This window comes from Vicugna pacos, chromosome 9, assembly GCF_048564905.1.
Source record: "Vicugna pacos chromosome 9, VicPac4, whole genome shotgun sequence".
NCBI lineage: Eukaryota > Metazoa > Chordata > Mammalia > Artiodactyla > Camelidae > Vicugna > Vicugna pacos.
This window is the reverse complement of record NC_132995.1, coordinates 6,785,159-6,802,794: the sequence shown is the minus strand read 5'-3', so window position 1 is coordinate 6,802,794 and position 17,636 is coordinate 6,785,159. Positions and strand designations below refer to the sequence as shown.

Here is a 17,636-nt window from a genome sequence, read left to right as displayed (position 1 = left end):
ATCAACAAGGAGCTATGATGTGCACCAAAAGAATTGTAAGATTTTGCCCTTAAAATTGATAGCAACCTGGGCAGCCAGTCTGGGAAGGGTTCCTGGTAGATGAATTTACTGGCAGTGATTCCAGATTCCAGTGTCAGTTCTAGGGGTTGGGGGTGGCCCTAGTTGGCTCTTTGGCTGATGGAGACCTGCACCCCAACTGGTCTACACTTGAGATGCTTTAGGGTGACTGTTCTCAAAGGGTGGTCCTGGACTGGCAGCATCAGCATCAGCTGGGAACTTGTTAGAAATGCGTGTTCTCTATTTACAATAGCCAAGACATAGAAACAACCCAAATGTCCATCAACAGATGACAGGATGAAAAAGCTGTGGTATACATATGCAATGGAATACTACTGAGCCATAAAAAAGAATAAAATAATGCCATTTGCAGCAACATGGATGGACCTGGACATCGTCATTCTAAGTGAAGTAAGCCAGAAAGAGAAAGAAAAATGCCATATGATATCGCTTAGATGAAGAATCTTTTTTTAAAAAGGATACAAATGAACTTATCTACAAAACAGACTCACAGACATAGAGAACAGACAGATTCACAGACATAGAGAACAAACTTCTCACCCCAAGGGGTGTGTACATCTATCAAAAGTCATCAGATTGTACATTTGAAATATGTGTAGTTTACTGTACAGGAACCATACCACAATAAAGATGTTTAAAAAAAAAGAAATGCATGTTGTAGAGTCCAAATATAATGAATTTAAAATTCTGAGGAAAAGGCTAATTCATAGGGACAGAAACCAGATTAGTGGTTGCCACCAACTGGTGGGAGGATGGAATGGGGAGCATTTTCATTTCCTAGGCTGCTGTAAGGAAGTACCACAAACTGAGTGGCTTAAAACAACAGAAATTTGTTCTCTCACAGTTCTGGAGACTGGAAGTCTGAAATCAAGATGTGAGCAGGGCGATGCCCTCTTAAAGGCCCTAGGAAAGGATCTTCCTTGTTTCTCCCCAGTTTCTGGCAGTTGCTGGCAAACCTTGGCATCCCTTGGCTTGTAGGTGCACCTCTCTTATCTCTGCCTCCATCTTCACAGAGGCTTCTCCCCCAGAGTCTGTTTCCAGCCATATGGGATTTGAGGGTCCACTCTAACCCAGTATGACCTCATCTTGACTTGATTACATCTGCAAAGACCCTATTTCCTAGTAAGGCCACATTCACAGATTCTAGAGGGACTCACATTTCCAGGGGCTGCTGTTTGACTCAGGACACATCTCTACGTGAAGTTCCTGTACTTCTTCTCTTGTTCACAAGTAAGTACATTTAGGAATTTTCTTGGCAGGAAGTGCGGTGAGGCACGATCTCTTTCCTAGCCTCCCCATTCTCAGAGTTCATTCTTTGCTGTTTCCATACAGTGTGAAAACATATAACCTCTCAGCATAGCCACCTCTGCAATATTTCAGAGGAAGACCTGCCTCCTCTGTTTCTTCCCCCACCAGGACTTGAACAATCTCTCTCCTTTGCCCCTGGAATTCCCGCCAAATTCATTCTGGGTTTTGCTTTCTTTAGTTTTCATAAGAAAGGAGCTTTGTCCAACCACTAAAAAGAAAAGATTATCATGTAATGTGATAGAGGTAATTATCACCACAATGCAATCCTATTACAAGATACGTGTGTGAAATTAACGTGTTGTAGCCCTTACATTTACACAACGTCATCTGTCAAATGTATTTCTTTTTTTGACAAAAAACTTTTATTCTACTATACTGTATTTTTTTTTCATTTTTTATTGAAGCATAGTTGATTTACAGTGTTCCGGCTGCACAGCAGTGATTCAGTTATACATATATGTATATTTATTCTTTTTCAGGTTCTTTTCCATTATAGGTATTACAAGATACTAAGTACAGTTTCCTGCATTATATAGGTCCTTGCTGTTGAATTACAGTTGATACACCATATTATATATATTATATAAGCTTCAGGTATATAATATAGTGATTCACAATTTTTAAAGGTTATATTCCATCTATAGTTACTATAAAAGTCTGTTCTATTTCCCTTGTTGTATTATATACCCTTGAGGCTTATTTTATACCTAGTATTTTGCACCTCTGAGTCTCAAATATATTTCAATAACATATTTTTTTTTAAATATGGAGTTTTGTTCTTCCAAAAGAGAGATTCTGTTGAGGAATTCTGAGATCTCTCTCCGCATCTTCCAAATTTCCCATAGCCTCCTATACCCACCGACTAATTAGAGGCTGTGAGACTTCACACACACACAAAGATTTGACTGCTGCTGGTGTCACATTCTCTCACCAAGTCCCCAGCCGTGAGGACGGGTGGGAAATTTCCAACCTTCAAAGCACTTTTGCTAGTTTCCTTCTCTTCCCGCACCAGTACTGGTTCGGCCCCGCTCACTCTCATATGTCAGGGTTTGCGGGGCTCCCTTGTCAGCCGGTTTTGCGGAAGGTGTTGTTTGTGAGCTTTTCCTACGTGCCCTATCTCGGTTTGTTTGGGAGCTGGGGAGTGGAATTTGAGAAGACTGTGAGACTGTGCTGCCTAACCCGAATCTAATCACGAGGCAACGTCAAACAAATTCCAATCGAGGGACAGTCTGCAAAACAACTGGCCTCGACTCTTTGAAAATGTCAAGGTCAAAAGAAAGATGGGAGAACTGTTTATATTCACAGGAGACCAGAGGTCCGCGGCACCAGTAGATGCACTTCGTTGAGCAATCCAGGCGATACCGTGGACTTTAGCAAGACGCTTGATGAAATTTGAATGAGTTCTGTACGTCAGATAGCAGCAATTTGTCTGTGTTAAATTTTCTGGTTTTGATCATTGTACTGTGGTTATTAAAAAGAATGTCCTTAGGAGAGCGGGTATAGCTCAGTGGTAGAGCATGTGCCTTGCGCTTAGCATGCATGAGGTCATGAGTTCGAACCCGAGTATTTCCATTAAATAAATAAATTAACCTAGTTACCTCCCCCACCCCTCCAAAAAAAAAAAAGTCCTTGTTCTTAGCAAATACACATTGAAGTATTTAGGGACAAAGGGACATGGAGTCTCCAATGTTTTCTCAAATGTTTCTGGAAAGGTAAACACATAGTAATATGTAGACAGAGTGAATGAGAAAGCAAAAGGGGGCGGGAATAATGAAAACAAGGAAGTCTAGGTAAAAGATACGAAGTTTTTTGTCCAAGTCTCTTTTTTTTAAATTGAGGTATAGTTGATATACGATATTAAATAAGTTTCAGGTTACAACATAGTGATTCACAATTTTGAAAGGATATATTCCATTTGGAGTTATGAAATATTGGCTGTCTTCCCTGTGAATCCTTGTAGCTCTATTTATTTCATATATAGTCGTTTGTACCTCTAACTCCCCTACCCTATCTTGCTCTTTGTGTGAGTCTTGAAACTTTCTGTAAGTTCAAAATTGTCTCAGGTAAAGGTTACTCCTACCCCTCAAAAAATCCATGCTACATCACCTACTGCTCTCATGCCTCTTTCCAAACATCCTTCTAAATGCATTGATGAGCTTCTAAGAAAAAAGAGAAATCTCCCATCCTCTCCCCTACTCTATCCCTAAAAGAAAGAAAGAAAGAGAGAGAGAGAAAAGGATAGATAGGTAGGATTCCACTGACAAGAGGTACTTTGAATAGGCAAATTCGTAGAAATAGAAAGTAGGATGGTGGTGGCCAGGGGAAGGGGTGGGGGATGGGAAGTTGTTGTTTAATGGGTACAGAGTCCCAGAGCGAGGTGATGAAAAAGTTCTGGGGATGGACGGTGGGGATGGTTGCATAACGATGTGAATGCACTTAATGCCACTGAACTGAACACTTATAAGTAGCCAAAACAGGGAAGAGGGTATAGCTCAGTGGTAGAGTGCATTCCTAGCATGCATGACGTCCTGGGTTTAATCCTCAGTACCTCCATTAATAAATGAACACAATTATCTTCCCCCACTCAAAAAAAGATTTTAAAAAAACTTTTAAGTAGTTAAAATGGTCAATTTTATGTTTTCTTGCCCCGCCCTGCCTCACAATACCTTGAGGTGTAGAAATGTCAGAGGAAAATTATTGTTCAAGATCTCTTTTAAAAATTATCAAATACATACAACATGAAACTTGCCATCTGAGGCCACCTCTCTCTCTCTCTTTGGAGACGGCCCGCACTCTGTCTATGGACTGTGTACCTACTTTTAATCTGAGCACCCAACCCCCACACCTCGTGGCCTTTCTCTTGCCTTTCAAAGTATCTCTCTGAATAAATCTACCTTTACTCAAAAAACAAAACAAAACAAAAATGCCATCTGAGCCATTTTCAAGTGTACAGTTTAGTAATATTGAGTATATTCACATTATGGTGCGACCAATCCCTAGAACTTTTTCATCTTGCAAAACAAGATGTACACATCAAACAATGAATCCCCATTCCCTCCTCCTCCCAGCCCCTGCCGACTACTATTCTACTTCCTATTTCTATAAATTTCACTACTTCCATATAAGTGGAATCATACAGTACTTGTCCTTTTCTGACGGGCTTCCTTCACTTAGCAAAATGTTTTCAAGGTTCATCCGTGTTATAGTAGGTGTCAGAATTTCCTTCCGTTTTGAGGCTGAATAATATTCCATTGTGTGAATAGACCACACTGTGTCATTCACCTATCAATGAACATTTAGTTTGCTTCTGCCAATTTTGTTTATTTTTGTTTGTTTTGGGGGGAGGTAATTAGTGATTGATTGATTTTTAGAGGAGGTACTGAGGATTGAACCCAAGACCTCATGCATGCTAAGCACACACTCTACCACTAAGCTATACCCTCCCCCCACCCATGATGAGATCTTTCACTGTCAGAAGAGCTTTTGCATCTGGGCACAAATATTCACAGCTATTTGGTTTTTTGGTAATGATTAATTACTTTTCAAACAATCAACTTTCCTCTAAACATTCACTGACTACTTCGACTGCTAAAAATAGCAAGCCGTGAGTTTCATAATAATAGATTTCCCAAAACATTTGAACATTGTTTACAAATTTAATCAACAAACTTACAAATCTGGGATTTCAGATTCCCTTAAACGAGTTAGGGACCTTGACGAGAAGGGAGAAAAAAGTGATACAATCTTGATTATATTTTTCACAAGTCCAATATACAGATTCTTGCGAATGCATTAAATACCTTCAAGGACAGACAAATAGGACAGTAATTATCACGTTGATCAGTTTCCTTACATTAAACTGGTTACAAAAGGGCCAGCATCATGGATATAAATGGACTTCTTCAATGCCTCTATTCTGATCAAAGATTTTGGTTCAACAAGCTTGATACCTCCCCTTACCTGTGATTTTTCTTAAGAGAAGAGAGTTTCTTAAAAGAAGAGAGTTAGGCTTTGCTCATTTACCAGCTGAGTTAACAGTTTGACAGGTTTGATGGTTGAAGATTCAGGTCTGGGGTTCCTTCCAAGTTGATTCTCACCAAGCTTGAGTTTTCCAGGACAATTAGATTTAGTTGTGACCACGTGACCACATGAGTTAGGAAACTGACTTGGGTGATCCTGAGTTATTTCCCACAGCTGTTTGTTCAGAGTATCATATCTTTGTAGTACAGCTTGAAGAACAGGTTCTAGGAGTCATGTCATTTTAAAAGGCTGAGAGGTGAGATTATTTAGCAGCTGTTTGTTTGGAGCCTTCCCCGTTAAATGTGTACAGTGTTTCCTCTTTATTTTACACCCAGGTTGGGCCTGTATTCCCCCTGCTTATTCTGGTGAGGCTGTGCTGCTGTCTCTTTAGTATAACTCTCACCTTCCAAGCCTGTGACCCTTTTTGACAACTGACCAGAGTGGCAGGGAGGACCCAGCAGGAGACTGGGAGGCAGGAGAAGGAGCCAAGGGACTGCTTTCCCACCTCCAGCTCCGGTCTGCATCTTCCCACAGCCACAGGCAACAATGGCTCCAGCTGCCAGTTACTTTTGGCACTTCTAGCACCAGCTAGCTGTACAGACTTGGCAAGATCTCCAGCCTCCATGGACAGAGGTACTGTCCCCCATTGGCCATGCCCTCTTGGAAGTCAGAACACCAGATGCCTGGAGCCCCCTCCCCAGAGGTCTGAGTTCTACCCCGAGAGACCATTCCTCCAAACTCCTGTGGCCCCAGGCGTTCGAGCTGCTTCTGATAATTACTGTCTCTGCTACCTCAGGAATCATGACTTGCTCAGCCAGACTCCCGGCACATGTGTAACCAATTCCCTTTAATAAGCTCCCTGTATTTTAAATACCTGGAGTGGTTTCTGTTTTCCTCTGCAGACCTAGACACCTGGTCTAGGTTTCAATTCTGTTGAAAGCCTTTGGTCAATTTTGAAATCACTGCTTGTGTTTCTAATAATACTTAAGATCTACAACATTAACAACTATAACATGAACATGTTCAAATGTCTGAAGCCTTTTCCTTTAAGGATTAGAAATGAGAAAAACCAAGGCGTTATTAAAAGATCAGGCAAGATTAGAAAAGAACAAAGTAGAACTTGTAGCAGGAATGAAATATACAAAGAAATGAAACCGTCACTGAGATGAAAAACTCGGAAGAGTCAAACAGTGGATTAGAAACAGCAAAAGGGAGAGTTCATGAAATGAAAGGTGGAGCTCAGTGTAAATGCAGAAGGCACCACTGAGAGGCAAGTTGATGGAAAATTGAAGGAAAAAATAAGAGATGTGGAAGATAGAATTAAAATGTCCAATAAGCTTCTAGAAGAAAATGTAGAGATGAACGGAGAAGTAAGCTTCGAGAAGATAATGGCTGAGCACTTCAAAAATTGATGAAAGAAGGATTTCTCAGATGTAGGAAGCAGAATATGTCAAAGGATAAAAGTAATGCATACCTAGATGTATTCTAGTGAATCTGCAGAACACCAGACACAGAGACGCCACACTTAAAAAGCCAGGGGGTGGAAAACTTGCCTACAAAGGACAGACAATTCGACTGACAATCAACTTGTTAACAGCAACAATGGAAGCTAGAACTCAGTGGTACAGTATCTCCAATGAGCCGAGAGGAAATAACTGTAAATTCAGACTTGAGTGGAAGCCACACCACCTTCAAAAAATTAGGACAAAATAAAAACATTATCAGACAAAGAAAAAATGGAAAATGAACCCTAAGGGGACTGACTCCCTGGTTCTTTGGGGTGTTTCTGCTCACAGGTCTTCCCAGTGAACAGATTTTATAGATGATGCACACATGGGTATAGGTGTAGTTATAGATAGAGCTCACATTGTATATTACATAGGCACATACAATGTATATATTATATGTTGTGTGTGTATTATGTTTATACATGTGCATACATACATACATCTATATATTAGACATACACATACACACATATATGGATAGTAGGTGAATGTACACTTGTGCATTTCCATGTCTGTTTAAGTATATTGAAAACCATGTATTTACAATGATATACCCAAGTCCAACACCTCGAGTTTTCTCCCTTTCCATATGTACCCCCTCCTTCCGTGGCAATGAGAAATCTGACTTCCGTTTTCCTTAATTTACTTACTTGATCAATTCCCCTGTATGTGACCTCACCCCCACCCACACTCTCATCCCCCAGCTGGGGTTTTCGCTCCCCAAGCCAATAGGCCCCCTCTTCCAGCACAAACGTCTTATGCCCCCCACTTGGACACCCCCACTCTGCTGAGTTGCTCTAGGGGTAGAGGCCCTCATTACCAACCCTAAGATCCCGACACGCCATTCTGGGCCACTGTCCCCACCCCACGCTGGCCCTGCCGGCTTCACACGAGGGCCTTAGGACTGTATTGCTCAGGAAGAAAAGGAAGAAGAAGAGGAAGAACATCTGCTCCTATTTCATGCATTTAAACATGTCAGTGTTTTCTTTTACAGCTTCTGGATTTTGAATCATAATTCAAAGGTTTTCTACACACCCAGGTTATAAAAGAATTTTGCAGTGTTTACTTTTCATTCTTTTTCGTTTCCTGTTTTACATTGAAATCTGATCCATTTGGAGTGTATTCAGTGTATTATTTTTTCTGTTCCTTTCTTCTATTAGGTGGATGGGGTTTACTTTATTCCCTCTTTTTTCATATAGGTTTTGTTTTATCATTATTTTTTCTAATGGCGGTGCTGGGGATGGAAGCCAGGACCTCATGCATGCTGAGCATTCACTCCAACTGAGCTATACCCTTCCCCCATTTTTATTTTTTTAATTCAAAGTTATATACTCACACAGTAAAGTCATAAAGTGCTCTGTTCTGTTTAAACTTCTGCATCCTGGGAGGAGGGTGTAGCTCAGTGGTAGAGCACATGCTTAGCATGCACAAGGTCCTGGGTTCAATCCCCAGAACCTCCATTAAAATAACTAGCTAAACAAGCCTAATCACCCCACACACACACCAAAAAAAAGGCAAATAAATAAATAAATAAGCTTCCACACCTTGTGCCTTTAGCAATGGGTCCCTGTAATTAGTGAAAGCAACAGTAGTCACTGAGGCAGATGAGCTCTGAGATAGCGGACAACTGATTTTTACTTCTTGTTCATGTAAAGTTCAATCAGCAGAGAGAAGAGGGGCAGGAAACCAGGGTGATGCGGGGAGTTGCCTTCACGTGCATTTCCCCAGGTCTCCCTGGCTATAGCAACCAAGCTCCAAAATGGACCCCAGTCATCCCACTTCTTGATAGCCACATGCGGGCTAGTCCCCTCCCACAATGTACTAGAGTTGGTCCATGTGACCAATAGCCAGTGACAGAGGTGATGGGGTATCACTTCTGAGACTGGGTTATAAAGACCATGGCTTCCATCTTGGGCTCTTTCTCGAGTTCTCGTCACTTGCTCTGGGGGAAGTCAGCTGCTGCAGCCAAACAGCCTATGGAGATGCCATCAGACAGAGAAGAACTGAGGCCTCCAGCCAACAGCCATGGGAGTGGAGCGGACTCCTCTAGCCCCAGCGGAACCTTCAGATGACTGCAGCCCTGGCTAACAGTGTGACTGAACCCTCATGGGAAGGCCTGAGTCAAAACCACCCAGCTGAAGCTGTTCTCAATTCCTGACCTTCAGAAACTATGTGACATAATAAATGTATGTTATTTTGAGCTGTGAGGAATTTGGGGGGCAACATGTTACACAGCAATATATAATTAATGACACAAACTACTATATACAAAGATAATAAGGTCCTACTGTATAGCACAGGGAACTATATTAATAGCTTGTAAGAATCTATAATAAAAAGAATATGAAAAAGTATATGTATAACACATACGTAAAACTGAATCACTATGCTGTACACCAGAAACTAACATAATATTATAAATCATCTATACTTCAGTTTAAAAAAAAGATTCATCCATGTTGTAGCATATGCCTAGATTTCTCACTTTTGAGAGCCAATAAATTCCCTTTTGGGATTCAAAAAAAAATAGATAACTAATGCACTAGCATCCACATTAAATCAGCAGGTGAGAAGGGAAAGATGGACACATGGGGAGATTTTTATGAACCAGACCTGGAGGTGAAGCAGAGCTCTCTTGCCTGTATTTCATTGTCCAGAACCAGTCACATGACCCCACTCTCATGCAAGGAAGGCTGGGAAATGTAGTCTTTCCATGGACATTAAGGAAGGGGAAGGAGGGAGGGTAGAGCTCAGTGGTAGAGCATGTACTTGGCATGCACCAGGTCCTGGGTTCAATCCCCAGGACCGCCATTAAATAAATAAATAAATAAATAAATAAATAAATAAATAAATAAATGTTTAATTACCTCCTCTTCCAAATAAATAAATATAAATAAATAAAAGGAAGGGGAATACAAATTCTTGAGGGTCAGTTTACCTTCTCCGCCACCAACAGTCCTCTGCCTGGAGAATTCCTCTCCATCATGACCCCATTCAAGTGTCACCTTTTAGGGGAGAACTTTCTCAATCCATCAGCCCACACCACCCCTCAGTGACAACACTCATTCTACTAGATTCTCACTGAAATGTGTAAAACTGGGGTTAGGGTTGGGTTTGTCACTAAACACATCTGATTCATTATGCATCTCCATCCTCCCCCGAACCCTGCTTCCTGGGGCATTAAAAGTGTGTTTCAGTGTTGCTTCTGGGATGTTTTCCCAAGCTGCTGATCTCCACTCAGCAAACTGTGAGGCCAGTACTTTTGATGTCCACACACACACAGGCCACGAAAACTTAGATGACCCCATGGGTGATAAGGGCTATCTCTACTTCAGAGATGTTAAAATGCGCCCCTCAGACTGATGAAGAAGGACATATCAGATGTTCTGCCTGCTTGATTCCTTTTGTCCTTTCCTGGAATCCAGGCTAGCAGGCAGCTGCTTTAACTGTGCAAGACAGGGCTGCAAATGAGAGCATCCTTATTTTGAAACACTCAGCAGGAATAAGTTCAACTGGGGTTGAAATCCATTTGCCTTATGACAGGAACTGTCAACATTACTTCTGTCAATGAAAGAAAAGAGAAAGCTGTTTATTTTTAAACTTTGGTTTCTTCCATGATACATACATAAAACTTCGGCGTATGGTGTATTCCGTTCCTAAGGTTGCTGTACCAAATTACTATGAATTGAGAGCCTTAAAATAACAACAACAAAACAGTATTCTCTCACAGTACTGGAGACAGAGGCCCAAAATCAGAATCACCAGGTCGAAATCGAGGTATGGACCGGGCAATGCTCCCTCTGGAGGCTCTTCGGGGAGGATCTGCTCCTTACCTCCCCCAGCTTCTAATGGTTACCTGAATTGCTTGGCTCGTGATCACATGACTCCAGTCTTCAAGGCCAGCATCTTCAAATCTCTCTCTGCTCCATCTTCACATCATCATCTCTTCTGTGTGTATCAAGTGTCCCTCTGCCTGTATCTTGTAAGGATACAAGTGATTACATTTAGAACCTGCCCAGATAACTCAGGATACCCACCTACCTCAGGATCTCTAATTTAATCAGATTTGCAGTGACCTCTTATTACATGCTCTACCACTGAGCTATCCCCTCCCCCAGGGACTTAAACATGAGGCAAGAGACTGTAAACTTCCTAGAAGAAAACATAGGCAAAACATTTTCTGACATAAATCTTAGCAATGTTGTCCTAGGGCAGTCTACCCAGGCAATAGAAATCAGAGCAAAAATAAACAAATGGTGTCTAATTACACTGATAAGGGAGTGGGAAGGGATGAACTGGGACTCTGAGATTTGCAGTAGTTAATATACTACTATATATAAAATAGATAAACAGGTTTCTTCTATATAGCACAGGGAACTATATTCAATATCTTATACTAACCTGTAATGAAAAAGAATATGAAAAGGAATATATGTATGTATATGGATGACTGAAACATTATACTGTACACCAGAAATTGACACAACATTGTAACCTGACTAAATGTCAATTAAAATAATAATAATATAAAAAGAAGTAATTATGAAGCAAATGAAGCACCAGCATTCGGGTTAAGCAGTAGAATATTGTCTCCCCCCAAGTCCTTCTCACACACACGCATACACACACACACACGAGGAAAACTGCTATAAATTCTAATCAGGAGAAAATATTAGATTAAAATTCAGGAGCGAAGACAAAACACTCAGCCAATATTCTTCAAAACTGTCAAGGTCATGAAAGACAAGGAAAAACTGAAAACTCAGAAATTGGAGGAAAATAAGAACATGTGACAATTCTATGCAATGTGGCATCCTGGATCGATTTTGGAACAGAAAAAGGACAACTGTGGAAAAAATGATGAAGTTCAAATAAAGCCTGTAGTTGAGTTAGTAGTATTGTACTGTTAATTTATTACTTTTGACAAATAAACTGTAGTTATTAAGGTGTTTACATTAAGGGAAACTGGGCCAAGGGTATAGGAGCTTTCTGTACTAGGTTGGCAACTTATCTTTGTAAATATGAAGTTATTCCAAATCTGAAAGCTTCTGGGTTGGTAACACGTGGAGGTAATTACTGCAAGAGATGTGTCCCTTCCCCATCCTCCCATAGAGTTTAAATCATCCCTGGATTACTTATAAGACCTAATACAATGTAAATAATTCTAAATACGCTGTAAATACTATGTAAATAGTTGACAGCCAAGTTTTGCTTTGGGGAAATTTCTGGATTTTTTTTTTTTTCGAATTTTTTCCATCCACAGATTGGTTGAATCAGTGGCTGCAGAATTCCCAGCTAGGGAACGCTTTTCAACGAGGGAAGTAACACAAAACAGCATGAAAAAAAAAATCTCACAAAGCAACGTAGAGTGAAAGAAGTCCTATTTTATTTCTTTTGGTCCTCTCATCCATGGCTGGTAGGGGTGTGAAGCAATACATCTAGTCTATCGGCAAATCCTGTTGTTCCGACCTTCAACATGCACCAGAATCCAATCACTTCTTGCTCCTCCCCCCAGTGACCACCCTGGTTCGGCTGCCATCACCGCCCACCTGGGCTCTTCAGTCTCCTCTCGGGAAACTCCCGGCTTCCGCCCTCGCCTCCCTCTGTTGGTTCCCTCATGCGGCCACCAGAGGGCGCCTGTTCCCATTTATAGAGGGTCAGTTTCCTTTTTGGCTCCGTGCTTATTCCTGGAAAAGCTTAACTGCTCACATTGATTTTACAAGGCTCTGAAGGATCTGGCTCGACTACACTCTGCCCTCATATTCCACGCTCTCCTGCCTCGCTCTGTCTGTTCCAGACACGCTGGCCTCCTCCAAGTTCCTGGAACATGTAAGGCACCCTCTAGCCTCAGGGCCTTTGCACTGGCTGTTCGCTAGGCTTGGAATGCTCTTCCCTGGGACGCCCACAAGGTTCACTCCTCACCTGCCTTAGGCAGCCGCTCCAATGCCACTTTCTACTGGGGATTAGATATCAAGGAATTGTCGTTAATTTCATTAGGCGTGGTAAAGGGATTGACAGCAGAGAATGTCTTCCTTGTTGGAAACAACCGAAGTGTAGAGTGGGGAGCGAAGATGGCTGAAACTGACTCACCTGGTTCAGCAGATATAGAAATGTAAGACCAAAGAAGCGCTGTGGCAAAATGTGGCAAATTGCTGAATGCTCTCTGTAGATGTAGGTGTGAACTGTACTATTCTTTCTACTTTTCTGTATATTTGACACTTTTCATAAGAAAAAGGGCTTTCTAAAAATTTTTCTTTTTTTTCTTCTTTGGGGGGTGGGAATTAGGTTGGTTTGTTCATTTATTTATTTATTTGTTTGTCTTCCCCAGTCAGCACAGCTTTTATTGTATCCTTAATATATCACAAATGAATCTGAAGAGTCATCTGTCATCCTGCCTTCCGCACCCGGACAACTTGGATATTATTCATCAGCCTGCTGAACTGTTCCTTTTTCAGAAACATAGATATCATCCAAAAATTTTCTGATATCCTTGTTTTTATCTGTTGTGGCTTGCTGAATCAAAGCAGTTGAAGTTGATACCAGTTCAATGTCTTTTCCCTCAAGAACTAACTCATCTTTCTGAGCTTGAGATACTGAACAAGCAACACCTGGCCTCATTCGAACCCCACGTATGTATTTTTCACCCAAGAAATTTTGGATTTCAACAAGCGAACCATTCTCCTGAATAACGGCTTTGATGGGGACGCGAGCATTCACAGACCTCACCTTGTAACAGATGCTCAGTTTAACACCCTTGATCGTGTTCTGTACATGACTACAGATAGAAAAGAACTGGCTACAGTTCGCACTGTTTCCCAACCGCTTGTCAACCTAGAGCCTCTTATTTTTCTTTCCAAGGAGACTGTTCTACATTGATGTGATTGAAGTCCCTCCGCAGGGTGCCTCTGGGGCCCTTCACAATAACTGTGTGTCCCTTCAAAGTGGTGGCGACATTATCTGGAATGTCGACAGTCTGAGTCCTGATTACTGATTTTCCCAGTAGATGCGGCAAAGAGCTCATTCATTTATTTTCAACAGAGGCACGGGGGATTGAATCCAGGACCTTGTACATGCTAAGCATGTGCTCTACCATTGAGCTATGCCCTCCCACAAAAGGGTTTTAAATGACCCCTAAGTGAGACTTTTCCTGACCACAGTATTTAAAAGTGTACTCCTTCCAATACCCCATTGTCTCTCCCTGCTTCGTTTTTCCCATAGCACTCGTCTCTATTTAACATCCATCCACCCATCCAAGCTTTTATATACTTTATAATAAATACATAAATGTAAATGTATAAATATATTACACTTTATGCTATACAAATGTCCTTCATAATATATAATACCTAAACATATTATACTGAATAGTATATAAGTATATAAATATGCTTACATATATATACTTTATAATATACAAATGCATACTTTACAAGAAATATAATATAAATATATAATACAGAAATATATTTATGTAAATATAAATACCATATTAGTAATACAATTGTATTTAATTATAATAATTAATAAATAATACAATAGAAAGTATATAGTTTGTAAGGTTGATTTTACCAATGTGCGGTATTTATTTCTTTTTTAAATGGAGGTACTGGGGCTTGAACCCAGGACCTCGTGCACGCTAAGCATGCGCTCTACCACTGAACTATAACCTCCTCCCTATAGTACCTACTCTTATTCCCTGCTGGAACCCCAGTCCCAGCCCAGGGCCTGCCAGTCAGCAGGCTCTTAAACGTTTGTGGCATGAATGAATTCCCTTTCCTGGGTCTCAGAGCAGGCTCAAAGGTCCCTGGAGGCAGAGAGTTGCTTCACCAGGGATGTTAGAATGCCCAAGGGCCAAGGCCCCTGTTTCCTCTGCTCCATGTGTGTCTAGCTCGGCCCGCCAACTTTCAATGCCTGGAGTTGCGGCACCTCTGATGCCCCAGCGTCTCCCGGGCACTGCCTGGTCCCAGACTGTGCTAGGCATGACTGTCCGAATTAATCTCCCAAGAAGCCCATGAGTGAGGTGCTATTATTATTCCCATTTTATAGACAGGGAAACTGAGGCCCTGGGGGATCACTTTGACCAATCCACACATCTAGACAACAGAGGAGTTAAGGTTTTAACCCCTACACAGTTTAGCTTCCAAGTCCACGTTCTTCACCACTGAACATTAACTCCTGGGGACGGCACAGGGAGGGAGGCGGATGAAGTCTAACGTGCTATGCACTCTCTTACCTTTACTAAATTTAGTTTCTTGGAAGAAATATTTCCTGGCCACTGGGACTTGAGTATGTCTGTGGAGAGAGATCCCATCAGCCCTCCCTGGCCGCTGGAACTGTCCACCTTCCAGTAGGGAAGACCCAGTGCATCGGCCACCCACCTGGGTCACTTTAAACCCGGCGGGTCCTGAGGCCTCGTCCACCTGCATCTGCAGATTTCCACAGACCCAGAGTCGTGACCATTTGTTCACCAAGCACGCTCGCTGCCTCTGTCCACCGCCTCCTGCAAGCTCCGCTGAGCTGGTGGCAGACAGCGACCACCCTCCAGGAGCTGAAGGTCCGCGCGGGGGAGTCTGGGATCCCAAGCCTAGCAACCATTGACGTCATGAGGTTTCAGCCATCTGATTGGCTACATCGTCTGCTAGCTTCTATGTCATCTGAGAAATGGGCAGGGTGGGCTGGAAGAGGGATCCTTCATCAGGAGTTACAGATCAGGGCTGGGCTCCTAAACCTTTTGAAATCACATGCGAAATTGGACATATAGCCTAAGCATTGGTGTAAGATATGGGCGCGGGTTGGGGTAGGGGAGAGACACTCTGGGTTACCCAAACCCTTATCACTGAAGTAACCCCCGACAGGGAACCTCTGAATCTTACTTAGCATTGCCGTCTGTAAATGGAGATGAGAGAAGTACTGTAATCTCGGTGCCTAGTACCCTTTCAGAGAAAGTCTCGGGAAACTGCTAGCTATCACTTGATTATTATGTTCTGAACATTTAACACGTGTGTGTGTGTGTGTGCGTGCGTGTGGTAAAACTAATGTAACATAAAATTCACTATTTTAGCTATTTTATTTTATTGAGGAGGAGGAATTAGGTTTATTTCTTTATTTTGTTTTATTTTATTTTAATGAAGGATGGAACTCAGGACATTGAGCATGCTAAGACCACACTTTATCACTGAGCTATACTTACTGCCCCTTAGCTATTTTAAAGTGTACAATTCAGTGGCATTTAGTACATTCACGAAGTTGTGCCACTGTCACAGCTATCTAGTTCCAGAACATCTCATCATCCCAAAAGGAAACCTTGTAGCCATTAAATAGTCACTTTCCTCCCTCCCACAAACCACTAATCTGGTTTCTGTCTCTATAAATTAACCTACTCTGGAGATTTCACATCAATGGAATCATACAATGTGTGGCCTTTTGTGTCTGGTTTCTTTCACTTAGCTTGATGTTTTCAGGGTTCATTTGTGTTGTAGCCTGTGTGAGTACTTCATTTCTTCCTTTTGTAGGCTGAAAATTTTCCACCATATGGATAGATTATATTTTGTTTATCCACTCATCCCATGATGGTCGTTTGGGTTGTTTCCACCTTTGGGCTACTATAAATAATGCTATTTAATTTCATATATAAGTTTTTGTTTGAAAGTCTGTTTTTAACTTGTAGTTTTTGGAGGTATATACCTAGGAGTGCAGTTGCTGGATCATATGGTAATTCTGTTTATCCTCTTAAAGAGCTGCCAAACTGTGTTCCCCAGCAGCTGCTCTATTTTACAATTTTGCATTCCCATCAGCAAAGCATAAGGGTTCCCATTTCTCCACACCCTCACCAACACTTGTTTTCCTTTTTTTGTTGTTGTTATTGTCATCCTAGCAGGTGTGAAGTGTTGTTTCATTGTGGCTTTGATCTACATTTACATCCTTAATGATTGTGTGTTGAGTATTTTTTCATATATGTGTCAGCCATTTGTATATCTTCTTTAGAGAAATGTCTATTTAACTCTTTGCCCATTTTTAAGTTTGAGTTGCCTCTCTGTTTCTAAGTTGTAGGAGTCTATATATTCTGAATACTAGACCTATATCAGATATATGATTTGCAAATATTTTTCCTACTCTGCGGGGATGCCTTTTCATTCTCTTGTTAGTGTCATTTGTTGGACCAAGGTTTTAGTTTTAATTTATCTAATTATCTAATTTATCTATTTTTTTCTTCTGTTGCCCTTTCTTTGGGTGCCCCATCTAAGAAACCATTGCCAAATTGAAAGTAATGACAATTTAGCCTTGTTTTTTTCTAAGAGTTTTATAGTTTTAGCTCTTATATTTAGGCATTTGATGGTTTGAGTTCATTTTTGTATGATGTAGGCTAGACTTCAGTTTTTCGCATGTGCATACCCAGTTATTATTTTTTGTTGGGTAGGAGATAATTAGATGTATTTATTTACTTATTTATTTTTTAAATGGGAGTACTGGGAATGGAACCCAGGACCTCGTGCTCACTAAGCAGGCACTCTACCACTAAGCTCCCCCTTCAAACCAGTGTTTCCAAACATTCCTAAAAAGTGTCTTCCCAAACAGGTGTCCCTCCAGGTGTTTGAAAATTTTTATAGTGCCATAAAAATGTTTTAACCAATCACACAATGAAAACTGCTGGAAGTCTTTTAGGATGCTCCCACCATAAATGGCCTTTTCCCTCTTCCCGCCTTTGAGACTGTATCCCAAAAC

General features: G+C 41.3%; 1 pseudogene; it reads right to left on the bottom strand.

Annotated features, from left to right (window-relative positions):
* Positions 1-13,334: 13,334 nt before the first annotated feature.
* LOC140698417 (large ribosomal subunit protein uL6-like) lies at positions 13,335-13,935 on the bottom strand (annotated as a pseudogene).
* Positions 13,936-17,636: the final 3,701 nt, after the last annotated feature.